This window comes from Amphiura filiformis, chromosome 19, assembly GCF_039555335.1.
Source record: "Amphiura filiformis chromosome 19, Afil_fr2py, whole genome shotgun sequence".
NCBI lineage: Eukaryota > Metazoa > Echinodermata > Ophiuroidea > Amphilepidida > Amphiuridae > Amphiura > Amphiura filiformis.
This window is the reverse complement of record NC_092646.1, coordinates 21087308-21100761: the sequence shown is the minus strand read 5'-3', so window position 1 is coordinate 21100761 and position 13454 is coordinate 21087308. Positions and strand designations below refer to the sequence as shown.

At 37.8% G+C, this 13454-nt stretch overlaps 1 pseudogene; it reads right to left on the bottom strand.

The window, feature by feature from the left end:
- Positions 1 to 4116: 4116 nt before the first annotated feature.
- Positions 4117 to 13454, bottom strand: part of LOC140141037 (probable ATP-dependent RNA helicase DDX60) — an 83813-nt pseudogene continuing 74475 nt past the window's right edge.

Sequence of the window (13454 nt, the reverse complement as noted above, 5' to 3'; positions counted from 1 at the left end):
ATTTTTGTTTTATTTCTGATTTATCAAAATTAAACTTCCAAAAACATACAAACAAAACATTCCTTGAAAAAGACATGACCGAAAATTTCGAGTCGAACATTCCTTCAGAAAAGTCAATATTTATATACTTATATATATACTTACGGGATCTGGAATGAGCGTTTCCACAGTATTTTTTGTGGGACATGAGAGCACATCAGACATCGCATTCTGAATACGAAGAATGTCTTTCTGATATCAAATAATTTTCATTTTTTGAAATTCACAATAAAATACAAATTTTATGACAAATTATTAAAATTTGATATTTTTCACATTTTTGATATATAACAGTCCTTGAAGTAAATTTTATTAATCTAATGATATATTCTTAAAGTGTATGTAGCTGGGAAGAAAAGCCGACGATTAATTGAAAATTTTGACCTTTCATATTGAAGATATGGATTTTTTCCCCAAAAGACCTAATTTTTTTGGTGTTTTGGGAAAAAAATCCATATCTTCAATACTGAAAGGTCAAAATATTCAATTGATCGTCGGCTTTAAATCCCACCTACATACACTTTGCGTATAAATCATCAGATTTATAAAGTTAACTTCAAGTACTGTTAAATATCAAAAATATCAATTTTTAATGATTTGCCATAAAATGTGTACTACAATAAAGAAATTAAAAAAATCAAAATTATTTGATATCAGAAGGACATTCTTCGTATTCAGAATGCAATTCGATATGTCTGATGTGCTCTAATGTCCCACAATAAATACTGTCCAAACGCTCATACACCATCCCTTAACAGACTACAATTATTCAGACAATTTCATTGCAGTTGGACGGACTAGAACTAGCTCCGTTCCATAAACCGCGACGCCTCTCGAATAGCGACCGAAGGGAGCACCGAGCGTAGCGAGGGAACTAGTATTTCCACTGTTCATTTTATTACCCCTCAGAACAGCAGGATTTACACTCCCCATCAAGCAATTTGTCAATCACTTATCACATACCCAAATATCATGAGCCTGGAAATCACCTACTGTGTTTGGTATGCAACATTAATTAATACAATACACCATAGGCTAGATCCATAAAGTTTCTATAAACCACTTTCAGTACCAAGATAATTTGCTTTCAATGTTGGTAAAATTATGTGTTTTAAAGTTCATGTTATTTAATGGTGAAATACCTTTTGATCATTCAAAAAAGATCTATCAAAAATCACAAACACACACAGGTCTCTCTATTGTCTGACCAGTAGCCTATATTATAAAGTGATCCACATTGTCATTTCGTGATCCACATCCTCATTTCCTAACTTAATATCTCCAAAAAAATTGATATTTTTATACCACTGGAAACCCCTGGCTACATAATGTTTATGTACAAAAAAATTCTTGTAGATTAATAATCTTTTTTGCAATAATCGTGCACAACTTGCAAGCACAAAGTCTGAATCAACTGCAATTTTGGGAATGAGCTTTTTTGGTGGATATCTAATGAAAAATGTCTTAAAAAGAGGATCCTAGGATCACGAAATACACCTTTAAATGGCGATGCAATAGAATATATAAATAGAAAATATTATAGGTTTCTGATTATCTGGTATGACTTTCCATTTGAATGCAGTAGGCCTAGTGTATAGTTTTGTTTTAATTAGTTTTAATTTCTCTACCATTATAGACTACGTCATGCATGGCCATCTTTTATAAAATGAAATAAAATGGAAGTGGAACAATGGCTTAGCTTCCGGGGGCTCTGACAAAAATGCATATCCCCCTCCACCTGCCAGTACAGGAACAAAAAAGAAAATGTGGGAGAGAGATGAAAAGATAGAGGGGGATGAGCGGGAGAGAGAAAAGGAGAGAAAGAGGGGGGAATCCAATCTGTACAGACTAAGGCGCAATTCCATGAGATTTATCTTATCATTATACTCGTAGATCCAAGGATGGTGATTTTGGATGACAATATTTTAAGGAGCTTAAAGGGCTATCATTTTAGGGAGGTCATGGGGGTCATAAATTTTGAAAAGAAAAATGGGGGGGGGGTCATAACATTTGTAATGACCAAAATGTAGAGTCACAAGATGACCACAGATAGTATGTTTATTTTATTGAAAAAGACTGATTTCAATACAATTTTAGCCTGTTTAGGGGGCAAGGTGTATCAGTGGTGGTGGGGTCATAGAATTTTTGTTGACAAAATGGGGGGGTGCAATTTTATTGACAGCGACTTTTTGTAAATTGGGACCACCGTTCTTGTAAGGCAAACAATAATTAATGATTCTTTCATTTCTTTACCCCCTCAAAAAAGTGCGTAACATCTACACAAACAGGCCTGTAGGCCTAGCGCCTACATGACAGGATGTTTTTGCAAGGAAGAAGTGCAGAATTTTCTACTTCATCTTACTTCATCTAAGAATGTACTTTTGTTGGATATTTTGAACAGCTCAAGTTAGCATGAAAAGTGGTCCCCCGGGGTGGTCCCTTTGTGAAATCTTCTTTTTACTTGGCACCACGACCCCCATACCACCCCTTTTTGGTGGATTTGGGCCCCCGTCCTACACAGGTTAACCCCTCTAGCAAAAATCTCGGCTATGCTATTGAATTGTTGTTCAATTACCTGAACTTAAAAGGGCATTTCGTGATCCACAGCCTCATCCCCCCACTTTTCTCAAAAAAAGTTGAGATTTTTATATCACTGGAATACTCTGGATACATAATGTTTATGTACAAAATATTTCTTGCAGATTATTTCGTTTAGTAAAGATACCGCGAAATTTGAATTTCGTTCTGGTGCACCAGAACGAAATTACAACGTATGTCTATGGAGCAGTGTAATACACATAATCATGCATAACTCGCAAACGCAAAATCGGAATCAACTGAAATTTTGGGAATATGCTTTTTTCGTGGATATGTACTGAAAAACGTCATAAAATGAGGATGCTAGGATCACGAAATACTCCTTTAAGTTATTATACCCATAACTTTCTCTCCTTGTCTCTGACTACTGGATATCGTAATTTCTCTATCACACTTCCATACATGCAAATTAAATTTTACCAAAGATCTCAATACTTCTAAAATTCTTCTCCCAATGTAAACTTAATGAAGATAGTTTGTGGAGTGCAAATTTCACTGCGCATGTGTTTAAATTAAGTTAAGCTTTTTGAAAAATTTTCCCATACATATTTTGACAACAGACCATGCAATACACAGTGTAAATTAAATCTGTCATCACTGCTCAGCAGGTAGGCCTTGCCTAAGGAAAGGGCTACTTGGCTGCTTTGAGATCTGATAGCCCCTCTTGTGGAACTACCAGTGCTGAACTATCAGCTACTATCCTACAGTTGGAAAATCATCATACAGGTATCAGAGTACAGCACAGAAGCCAGTGCTAGGACGGACCAAAGGTTCCAGATTATACAATTCTTTTCAGAGAAATTTCTCATTATAATATTCAAAAACTCTTCCTATCCCTTGTACAGGAGCCAATTGATATTCTGTAGTTCTATTCCTGGGGTTCTATTGCTGATATCAATAGAATAATCATTGATCTTAAATAATTGTAATGTTGAGTGGCAATGATTAAACTGGACATTCAGTTTTCACTCATGAAATAATCTTGTGAATTAGATCTTCAGCTTGTTGAAGGGAATTCAATCATGTTTCACCATTGTGGTGATCTCAAAACCATGCTACTGCAGTGATCTCAAAACCATGCTATGACCCTCGGCTGTGCCTCGGGTCATATCATGGTTTTGAGATCACATTGGGCCTATAATTTTAACCATGCCCCTCATAGCAGTATATTTGTATATTATATAACTCATACAAAGTTTTTTGTCATTTGATTGGCCAATTACTATTGAGTATTTTTGCTATTTTTAGCAGGCAGCTGTAAAAGGACTAACTTTTTCCATTGCACTGATGCGGAGCTACCATAGCAACGCTGACAGACGCGCGAGGTTTCCTCCTCAACTCGCCAATTATAGGTGCGGGTGTTGCTTTTAAAATAAATATACATTTAGATATTTTGTAATTTATTTTGTTTTCCTGGTGATTTGTAAAATTAAGTGGAAGCAAGGGAAGTTATATAAAACAAATATTGAATGTTTTTTATTCCTTCAATGGAAAAGAATATTTCCATTCGGTGAAATATGTACTGTTCCATTCAACTCATTGAATGGAACAGTCCATATTTCACCTCATGAAAATATTCTTACCATTGAACTCATAAACATTCAATATTTGTATAATATTATTATAATGTATTAGAATCTTTTCTTGTTATATAACTATAATCATAATATATACATGCACATAAATAATAAATTGAAACCCACATACAAATAGAAAGCTCCCACCTCTGAAAATCCCACGAAATCCCAGTTAAATCTTTACAGAACTCACTTATCTACAACCCTAACACAGTTTTCTATGAACTCTGCTTGCAAATAGAATAGACAATTGGGCAACTTCCATTTGAAATACTCATTCCAGTTGTGGAAGATATAGGTAAAGTCATAATACAGGGGGAGTATGGGTTTCAAAATGATTGACCCGACCAATTACATTTGAAAAACATACTTCCTGTGGAAGATATTTCCAAAATCTCCCACAGAGGTAGTGTGGATTTCAAATGGAATAGCCCACTTTAAACTCCAGTTTGGAGTTACTGTCAAAATTGCAGGTATCGGAGTTATACCCTGTAAGTTGTCTCTGTATTTTGTCTGGCCTTGAGTTGCTTGCTGATTGGTCAATTTCCCTTTAATCTCGGTAGCTAGGATATTGTAGCTTGAACTTCTTGCTGTATTCATTACCGAGTTGCCTGAATGCCCGTACTACATTGTCACTCTTTGGCCCAAGCTCCTCCAGTGCAACACTGTGGATATGAAAGATGGAATGTAAATTAACCCTGTGAGAACTACCTGCCGATTGGTCAAAATGAAGTTTTCATTATCAATTAGCCCAATCAGCAACATTGTTAGAATAATTTCATCACACACCAAAATTGGGTGGAAATAATTTGCAAAGCTCCATTCTGATTGGTGATATCCTGTAACTGACCAATCAGAGGCAATGTTAGATCGGCAGGTAGTGCTCAGGGGGTTAACATAAAATACTTTCACAATCTTGCTAAATATAGCTCAATATATTTTGTAATAACATTTTCACTACCATTATCTATTCCAACTTTGATGACACTTCTGTCACTTTCAAAGAGGTATTAGAGGGATTTGATGAGACAGGTGCCCTGTTCAATTCTAAGCAAATAATGCTGTATTAATTTCAAATTTATTTGCTCCATTGCATTCACACCCACGAATGGAATGGAATTTGCCCAGCGTAATGTCACTAGGTGTCATAGAATAGTTCTGCATATTAATAAGTCTTTGCCAGTGGCTGTGCCAGGAATTTTTCAGGGGGCATTGAGGGCAAAGTGAATTTCAGGGGAATGGGGATTAACAAATATTGGGCTTTTCCTGTGGGGGAAAGGGGGGGGGGGAAGTTCTGACTGGGAGGCATTTGCCCCTCATGCCCCCTGGTGCCACTGCACTATAAATGAGAAATGTGACTGTAAAATTAGATGTCATATCATGTTTAACCAAGAGAATTTTCTATACCTGATTGCTGCAATGACTAGCTTGAAATCCTTCAACTTGTCAAACACATCTCCTGAGTCTAGTCTGTAAAATATAATAAAAACAAATATTGCTTTTTTTTTTGTAAGAGAAAGAATTAATGATTAATGAGAAAGAATGAAAGAACGAACAAAAGAACAAAGGAAGGAAGGAAGAAAGAAAGAAAGAAAGGGAAAAGGAGGAAGGAAGGAAGAGAAGGGAAAGGATATGGGAAGGGAAAGGATAGTTAAGGGAAGGGTAGAGAAGAGAAGTTCCAAGAGAAGACAATAGAAGAGAAAGAAAATGTTCACTACAAAGATTGTGCTCTGAATGCTTGCACACTTAGCTTTCACCTTTTAAATTTTTTCAACAGCTACTTGTAATTTGATTCACCTCAAGTTCGGTAGTAATGTATGTGCATATTTCTCTTGCCGCAGTATCAAATCACACGCGTAGAGTAAGATGGGCAGAGCACACATGCACGTGTAGAAGGGCAGTTTGTCGGCATGCTTGCACCACAAGCCCGAAAAAGCATTGATGTCACTACCGGACTTGAGGTGAACAAAATTATACATCCTGACCACTGCATCCTGGGTTTGATTCCCTGCAATAACGTAAGTGAATTTGGTTTGCCAATCCTCACAAGTCAGGTTATGCGGCTTTCTTTAATTAGACCCCTTTCATTAATCTGATGTTACATTCATGTAGGCCTAGTATCATGTAGCCTATTATGAAGACAGGGATTATACAGTTTATGGAATACAGCTGTATAATCCCTCAATGAAGTCTTGACAATAGGCTAATTTGGTGTAGGCTTACAGGATAGCAATTGCGCTCCATATAACAGCACCTTCAGAGACACTTGGTAGATGATAAGTCGTACATTATAAATCCCAAAATATTTACCATATTTCCTTGAATAGTCGCCCCCTTTAATTAAATGCCCCATCAATTTTTTCTACCAATATGTTTCAAAATGCTGATATTTCCATGCTATCTTGTATTAAGTAAGCTTAACCAAGGTGCACACATGGTCGCTAATGGTGTCAGTAATTGGCGAAAATCTTGTCGTTAACCGGGAAGTGAACCGGAAGTCATCATTCCTAAGTTCATAGTTCGTCATTTCAGCGTGTGTTTTAAGATTACCTAATGATTTTAACAGGAATTATCATTCTAATTATCATTCTAAAAATGCCACCCTTTTGGAAAATGCAACGCCCCCCAGGGGCGATTATTCGAGGAAATACGGTATAAATTTTACTTTTGATAATTACATAATGTACCTACCCATTTTCTTTCCTTATGACCGTTTTGGATCCATGCTTGAAGAAATCATAGACATAGGCATTCAGGTAGACTGGTTTCCCTCTTGTGTCTCTCAGCTCAGATGGTGGTATCAGGGTTGGTATCTTAGTTTGCTCAATGTGAACACCCTGTCTAATTGCCTGAATATGAAAAACAAAAGTATCATAGATTATTATGTGGATGGAGGCCGGTTTTAGGTAGACTGGTTTCCCTCTTGTATCTCTCAGTTCAGATGGTGGTATCAGGGCTGGTATCTTAGTTTGCTAAATGTGGCCACCTTGTCTTACTGCCTGAATATGATAAACAAATGTATCAGAGATTGAATAGTGTATTAGGTGGGGAGGGAGGGGGAGCAGGCCAGCTCAATATACTAAGCAAAAAAATAACCAAATTACAAGGTGCAATAGTAATCTTTATAAGTATAGCCCGTTTAACCCCAAAATTCTCCTTGATTATAGTCCCTCAAAAAACTTGCCCCGTATATATGCAGTCATGCATACCAGGCCAAAATGATGCACACTGGGAAAATGTTCATTCTTCATCAACATCTGAGTGTACTACTTCCTCACTCAACAATAATATCCAGTTTACTAGCCCATGATCAGGGGCTGTCATCTTCAGCGAGCCGGGAGGGGGTTCCAACATTACACACCCAAAACAAATTATTCAAAAAATATCAGAAAATGTTATATATGATCTCCCTATAGTTTATTTTACAGGCATGAGACTGCACTTTCCTAAAAAAACTGAATAAACTGAAAATGTGCATGAAATTGGGCAAAAAGTACCAAGAAGTTGAGAACATTTTGACTAAAAAATGTGAAATTTTTGAATGTGCAACTACAATTTTGGCATATATTTTAAATGACAATTTGGTCCAAGTCCTTTGATATCAAATTGTATGACCACCCTATTTATGTGAAAAAAATATAACAGCCAATATATTTGGGACCCCTTCCTCCAAAGAAAATGACAGACCACTTAGTAGGACTCAGCACAATGGGCTATTCCATTTAAAATCCACACTACCCCTGTGGAAAATTTTGGAAATATCTTCAACAGGGGGGAGTATGAATTTCAAATGGAACTAACACATTAGGGAGCTCCATTTGAATTTCATACACCCTCTGAGAAAGATTCAACCTGACTCTTCCCCTGAGGGCGAGTGAGTTTCAAACGGAGCTGCTAATGTATTAATTCCATTTGAAATTCATACTCCCCCTGTGGAAGATATTTCCAAAATCTTCCACAGGGGTAGTGTGGATTTTAAATGGAATAGCCCAATAGTAAACTTACCTGTAGGATATCTGCATCAAACATTGGCAGATCTTTGTCAGAATGTCCAGATGTCATCACAAAGGGAGACAAAGTGGTGCTCTGATTTGCTGATGCTTGCAGTGTCTTCAACACATTGGATTTTCCTGTTGCATTCTCTGATAGGGCTGGGCTAAGGTGATTTGGCTGTATGGCTTGATATTGAAATAAAAATAATAATGATAAATGTTACATCCTAATAATGATCACTGTAATAATAATGATGATACTAATGATGATGGTGATGAAGATGACAATGATGATGATGATGATGCTGATGAAGTTTGTTGGAGGATGAGGATGCAGGATGATGATGAGGAAGAGGATGAGAAGGAAAAGCTAGAGGAGGTGGAAGAGGATGATGGGGATGATGATGATGAGGTGGAGGATAAGGATGATGAGGATGAGGTGGATAATGATCGATGATGATGATGATGATGATGAGAAGGAGGATGAGAAGGAAGAGGAAGAGGAGGAAATGGATAGGGATGATGAGAATGGTGATTATGATGATGATGATGATGATGAGGAGGAGGAGGAGGAGGATGATGATAGAGGAGGAGGAGGAGGAGGAATTGGATGGGGATGATGATTAGGATGATGATGATGATGAGGGGGGAGGTGAGAATGAGTAGGAAGAGGAAGTGGATGGGGATGATGTGAATGGTGATTAGGACTAGCATGATGATGATGATTTTGATTTCCCAGGACTTTACATGGATCCACAATCTTGGAAAATATGTCAGCACACTTTGCTTGTCTTTGGTATATCTCTGCCCCTGATCCCCCAATTCAATGTTGTACAAAGCAATGTTGTTGGCAAGTTTTGAGACCCTTCAACATTGAAAGATTGGGAGTGAGGACGGTGAGGTACAGGGAAAGTCTGTGCTTCATGTATTATATTGCATGCATGTTTCACTCGCCTCTTTGATAGGGAATTATTTTAGGACAAGTGTGTAAACTTTTCCAGGATTGTAGATTAGGTGCACATCCTTGGAGGATCATGATGATGACAATAACAATGGCGACAATGATTTTCCCATGGATCTAGGTTAGGTGCACATCTTTGACAAAGGACCACAGGAATTCAAGAGACCACACAAATCTGGTAGAACAAACCACCTAGGAGATAAGTGCAAATCATAAAGAGTTTTCAATCCAGTTCTGACATCGAGTCAAAAGTGGTCAAGTCAATCAACAAACTAAATAATTCTGCTGACAGAGGCTCATGGTATCTACTACAACAACACAATTTCAACCGTAACATTATTCCAAAATGCCTCCTTCTTTTTATACAATTTTTACATACCTACTTTGGAGAGTGGCAACACATTTTGTTTGACTGTGTTGCTTCTTGCTGCATAGTCACACACTGTGTGCACATAACGTCTGAATACCTTCCGTGCATCTTTGTTGTGTCGCTCAAGTACTTTGGCAAAGGCAGGAGGCATATGTAGAGATTTGCCAAACACCACCTGAAAATACATTTTTGAATGTTGTCAGGCATCCAGGTAGGCATCTGGATGATAACATAAGCCCCGTATAATTATGTGTGGGGGCCAACATTATGGTATTAACAGTTACTCTGTCATTTTCACTTCTGCATACAAGTATCTTTGAAAACATAAATGTTATCCAAAAGATTGGACCATTTTATTTAACCCCTGAGCACTACCTGCCGATCTAACATTGCCTTTGATTGGTCAATTACATGATATTTTCACTTTAATCACCAATCAGAATGGAGCTTTGCAAATAATTCACCCCAATTTTTTGGTGTGGTGAAATTATTCTAACAATGTTGCTGATTTTTGGGCCAATTGATAATGAAAACTTCTTTCTGGCCAATCAGCATGTAGTTCCCATGGGGGTAAAGAATTGTAGGAGCACTTCAGCTACTATTACAATGGGTGACGTACCCTGTCAAATGACAGTTACGTTATAACTGGCACATTAGGTTATTCTAGCTGAAATCCATATATCCCCGATGGAAGACATGACCTTGAATCAATCTCCCACACAGGGAGTGTAGATTCAGGTAACCCCATTTGAAATTCACAATCCCTGTATGAAAAATTAAAGGAATGTCTTCCATAGGGGGTGTGTGGATTTAAACTGGAATAACCCATTAATCAATAAGCATGTGTCAAATGGGAGCCTTATGGGATATACTGCGATTTGAAAAGAACCATCACTGGTCTATTCCACTTGAAGTCCACACTATCTCTGTGGAAGATTTCACTAAAGTCTTCCACAGAGGGAGTATGAGTTTCAAATTGAATAGACAATTGGGTAACTTCCATTTGAAATACTCACTCCAGTTGTGGAAGATATAGGTAAAGCCATAATACAGAAGGAGTACAGGTTTCAAAATGATTAACCCTGACCAATTACATTTGAAAACAAACTCCCCCTTCAGAAGATATTTCCAAAATCTTCCACAGGGGTAGTGTGGATTTTAAATGGAATAGCTCATTTTTGTGGCATGTAATTGAAATTTGTGTAAAACTGACATTTTCTTAAAGGCCTATAGAAAAAAGAAGTATTGCAAGCATGAAATCCATGTAACTCGGAAATGTCATGAAATTTTCATGCACAAGCACATTTCATGCTTTTCACAGTACATACCTTGGAGTGTATTCCTTGTCTCTTCTTTCTCTTGTATGTTGCCATAGGCATAGTTATACGACCAAACATCTGATTTCACAGTACATACCTTGGAGTGTATTCCTTGTCTCTTCTTTCTCTTGTATGTTGCCATAGGCATTGTTATACGACCAAACATCTGATTTCACAGTACATACCTTGGAGTGTATTCCTTGTTTCTTCTTCCTCTTGTATGTTGCCATAGGCATTGTTATACGGCCAAACATCTGATTTCACAGTACATACCTTGGAGTGTATTCCTTGTTTCTTCTTTCTCTTGTATGTTGCCATAGGCATAGTTATACGACCAAACATCTGATTTCACAGTACGTACCTTGGAGTGTATTCCTTGTCTCTTCTTTCTCTTGTATGTTGCCATAGGCATTGTTATACGACCAAACATCTGATTTCACAGTACATACCTTGGAGTGTATTCCTTGTCTCTTCTTCCTCTTGTATGTTGCCATAGGCATTGTTATACGGCCAAACATCTGATTTCACAGTACATACCTTGGAGTGTATTCCTTGTCTCTTCTTCCTCTTGTATGTTGCCATAGGCATAGTTATCTGACCAAACATCTGATTTCACAGTACATACCTTGGAGTGTATTCCTTGTCTCTTCTTCCTCTTGTATGTTGCCATAGGCATTGTCCTACGGCCAAACATCTGATTTCACAGTACATACCTTGGAGTGTATTCCTTGTCTCTTCTTCCTCTTGTATGTTGCCATAGGCATAGTTATACGACCAAACATCTGATTTCACAGTACATACCTTGGAGTGTATTCCTTGTCTCTTCTTCCTCTTGTATGTTGCCATAGGCATTGTTATACGACCAAACATCTGATTTCACAGGAGATACCTTGGAGTGTATTCCTTGTTTCTTCTTCCTCTTGTATGTTGCCATAGGCATTGTTATACGGCCAAACATCTGATTTCACAGTAGATACCTTGAAGTGTATTCCTTGTCTCTTCTTCCTCTTGTATGTTGCCATAGGCATTGTTATACGACCAAACATCTGATTTCACAGTAGATACCTTGGAGTGTATTCCTTGTCTCTTCTTCCTCTTGTATGTTGCCATAGGCATAGTTATACGACCAAACATCTGATTTCACAGTAGATACCTTGGAGTGTATTCCTTGTCTCTTCTTCCTCTTGTATGTTGCCATAGGCATTGTTATACGACCAAACATCTGATTTCACAGTACATACCTTGGAGTGTATTCCTTGTCTCTTCTTCCTCTTGTATGTTGCCATAGGCATTGTTATACGGCCAAACATCTGATTTCACAGTACATACCTTGGAGTGTATTCCTTGTCTCTTCTTCCTCTTGTATGTTGCCATAGGCATTGTAATACGGCCAAACATCTGATTTCACAGTAGATACCTTGGAGTGTATTCCTTGTCTCTTCTTCCTCTTGTATGTTGCCATAGGCATTGTAATACGGCCAAACATCTGATTTCACAGTACATACCTTGGAGTGGATTCCTTGTTCCTTCTTCCTCTTATATGTTGCCATAGGCATTTTACGGCCAAACATCTGATTTCACAGTACATACCTTGGAGTGGATTCCTTGTTCCTTCTTCCTCTTATATGTTGCCATAGGCATTGTAATACGGCCAAACATCTGATTTCACAGTACATACCTTGGAGTGTATTCCTTGTCTCTTCTTCCTCTTGTATGTTGCCATAGGCATTGTAATACGGCCAAACATCTGATTTCACAGTACATACCTTGGAGTGGATTCCTTGTTCCTTCTTCCTCTTATATGTTGCCATAGGCATTGTAATACGGCCAAACATCTGATTTCACAGTACATACCTTGGAGTGGATTCCTTGTTCCTTCTTCCTCTTATATGTTGCCATAGGCATTGTAATACGGCCAAACATCTGATTTCACAGTACATACCTTGGAGTGGATTCCTTGTTTCTTCTTCCTCTTGTATGTTGCCATAGGCATTGTAATACGACCAAACATCTGATTTCACAGTACATACCTTGGAGTGGATTCCTTGTTTCTTCTTCCTCTTGTATGTTGCCATAGGCATTGTAATACGACCAAACATCTGATTTCACAGTAGATACCTTGGAGTGTATTCCTTGTTCCTTCTTCCTCTTATATGTTGCCATAGGCATTGTAATACGACCAAACATCTGATTTCACAGTACATACCTTGGAGTGTATTCCTTGTTCCTTCTTCCTCTTGTATGTTGCCATAGGCATTGTAATACGGCCAAACATCTGATTTCACAGTAGATACCTTGGAGTGTATTCCTTGTCTCTTCTTCCTCTTGTATGTTGCCATAGGCATTGTAATACGGCCAAACATCTGATTTCACAGTAGATACCTTGGAGTGTATTCCTTGTCTCTTCTTCCTCTTGTATGTTGCCATAGGCATTGTAATACGGCCAAACATCTGATTTCACAGTAGATACCTTGGAGTGTATTCCTTGTTTCTTCTTCCTCTTGTATGTTGCCATAGGCATTGTAATACGACCAAACATCTGATTTCACAGTAGATACCTTGGAGTGTATTCCTTGTTCCTTCTTCCTCTTGTATGTT